This window comes from Pistacia vera, unplaced genomic scaffold, assembly GCF_008641045.1.
Source record: "Pistacia vera cultivar Batoury unplaced genomic scaffold, PisVer_v2 Contig1108, whole genome shotgun sequence".
Lineage (NCBI taxonomy): Eukaryota > Viridiplantae > Streptophyta > Magnoliopsida > Sapindales > Anacardiaceae > Pistacia > Pistacia vera.
Window position 1 is genome coordinate 219354 of NW_022195147.1, and position 2778 is coordinate 222131.

The window sequence follows — 2778 nt, forward strand, 5'->3', positions numbered from 1 at the left end:
CAACACTTTCAAAATAAATCTGGCAATCATCTAGATGATCCAGCAGTCGGTATAGTTTAAGGGAGATTTGAAGGAAGATCCAAATTTGCACATTACAAACTTTTTAGAGATTTGCGACACCTTTAAGTCAAACAGAGTGTCAGATGATGCCCTCAGATTGAGACTGTTCCCGTTTTCATTGAAAGATAGAGCTAAGGGATGGTTAATGGCACTACCATCAGGAACGATCACAACATGGAACGAATTAGCACAGAAGTTCCTGACCAAATTCTTTCCTCCAGCAAAATCAGCAAAATTGAGAAATGATATCACATCTTTTCTACAGGAAGAGTTTGAATCATTATATGAGGCGTGGGAAAGATACAAGGAACTATTGAGGAGGTGTCCACAACATAGGTTGCCAGTTTGGATGCAAGTCCAAACGTTTTACAATGGATTGATGGTTAATGTGCAAATCATGGTGGATGCAGCATCGGGAGGAGCACTGCAAAATAAGACACCTGAAGAAGCTCATGAGTTGCTTGAAGTTCTGGCAAGTAACAACTATCAAAGACCTAATAAGAGGGTGTAGCCAAAGAAATCTATGGGTCTTCATGAAGTTGATGCATACACGACCATTTCAACCCGACTCACAACACTTTAGAAGCAGTTAGGAAGTATGTAGGTAAACTCTATTCAAGCACCTCAACTAACTTGTGATTTTTGTGTAGGTAGTCATGTGAGCAGTGAATGTCAAGTGGGGAACACGTTTGCTTTAGCGTCTTCATCGTCAGAACAAGTTAGCTACTTGGTAAGAAATCAAAGGCAACCGAACAATCCATACTCCAACACATATAATCCTGGTTGGAGGAATCATCAGAACCTATCTTGGGCAATCAAAATTAGCAGAACAATCAATGGAACCAAAGAACGATGCCAAACAACCAAGCAGGGATGAACAATCAACCGGGAGAGCAAAGATTGACAAATTTATGTTCAGAAAGTTTATGCAAGAGACCACATGTTTTATGAATGAGACAAGGACAAATTTCAGAAACCAAGGGGTGTCCATTCGGAACTTGGAGGTACAGGTGGGTCAATTGGTCGATAAGTTCAATGAGAGACCACAGGGCTCCTTACTGAGCAACACAGTGACAAATCCACGAGAACAAGTGAATGCAATAACACTAAGAAGTAGAACAGTCTTGGGGGAAGTTGAGAAAGAAAGGAATGATGCGAGTTCACCAAGTAAAGCGAAGGATAATTTGGATGAAGAGATCATTGCTGAAGAAAAACCAACCAGTCTTGGGAAAGATTAACAAAAGCAGAGGAAAGAGAAATTGCCAGTTTCCAAGATACCACCAGGACTAGCACATTACAATACTCCGGTGCCTTTTCCTCGGAGGCTGAGAAAAGAAAATCAGGATAAGCAGTTCATTAAATTTCTTGAGGTATTTAAGAAACTGCATATTAATATTCCTTTCGCAAATGCTGAGTTAAGCAAAATTTCTCAAGGACATTCTGTCGAATAAAAGGAAGTTGGACAATAAGGAAACCGTGATGCTTACGGAGGACTGTAGCGCCATTCTATAGAAAAAGCTGCCCCCGAAACTCAAGGATCCAGGGAGTTTTACTATCCTTTGTGTAATAGGAAATATTACCTTTGATAAAGTTTTGTGTGATTTGGGTGCAAGTATAAATCTTATGCCTTTTTTTGTTTTCAGGAAACTAGGAATTGGAGAAGTAAAACCAACAACCGTGTGCTTGTAGCTTGCAGATAGATCCATCAAGCATCCGAGGGGGATTGTTGAAGATGTGCTGGTTAAGGTGGACAAATTTATTTTTCCAGCAAACTTCTTTGTGTTGGATATGGAAGAAGACAAGGAGATTCCTCTTATCTTGGGACGACCATTTCTGGCTATCGGAAGAGCCTTAATCGACATACAAGAAGGGAAGTTGATCATGAGGATGCAAGATGAAGAAGTGACATTTAATGTCCTTGAGTCGATGAAAGTTCCACCGAAGAGAGAGTCATGTTTAAAAATTGACTCGATGGATCAGTCAATAATGGAAACCTCCTAACTTGAAAATTCTAATCCGCAAATTAAGGGATGCATGGTCAAGTCGAATCAAATCGAGGATGGGGACCATAACCTAGAATGTTACACTACATTCCAAGATGGATCAAGATCGAGCATGTATCTTTCTAAGAGATGGATTTCTTAACTCAAAAATCATTGAAAAGCGAAGCTTCATTGCAAGAAAAATGTTCGGGAGATTATATATTTGGACAGTCCGGATTGACATGAAGACTTGAGAAAGTCGAGCTTTCGACTATAAACAAGCGCTTCTTGGGAGGCAACCCAAGTGTTTTCATTTGTTTGTTGCTTTGAATTTGTTTAGTTGTTCTAATGAATTAGAATGATTTTGATTTCGTGTATTTTTTGGTGTTTCAGGTGAAATATCAAACCAAGGCAAAAAAAGGAAAACTTCAAGTTTTCGCCGCAGCGAAACACATTTTGCACAAAAAGGAATTCGAAAAGTCCCAGATTTCACCGCGGCGAAATTTGTTCTTCGTCGAGGCGACGTGCTCTCTGGAATTTTTCGCCGCAGCAAAACAATTTTCTTCACCGCGGTAGAAAGGGTTTAGCGAAATTTGACTAAGGGAATTAAGCCGCGGCGAAGCACGTTCTTCACCGCAGCACTGTATGCACTGGAAATTTTTTCCAAGGCATCGACTGGGTTTGAATTGTTTTCTTTGAACGAAGAACTTCGCCGCGGAGAAAACTACTTTTTATA

The 2778-nt window shown here is 40.1% G+C and overlaps 1 non-coding gene across 1 annotated transcript; it reads right to left on the reverse strand.

Annotated features, from left to right (window-relative positions):
- Positions 1-292: 292 nt before the first annotated feature.
- On the reverse strand, positions 293-399 carry LOC116140414. The gene has a single exon (XR_004129621.1). It is a non-coding gene; the product is annotated as a small nucleolar RNA R71 (small nucleolar RNA).
- Positions 400-2778: the final 2379 nt, after the last annotated feature.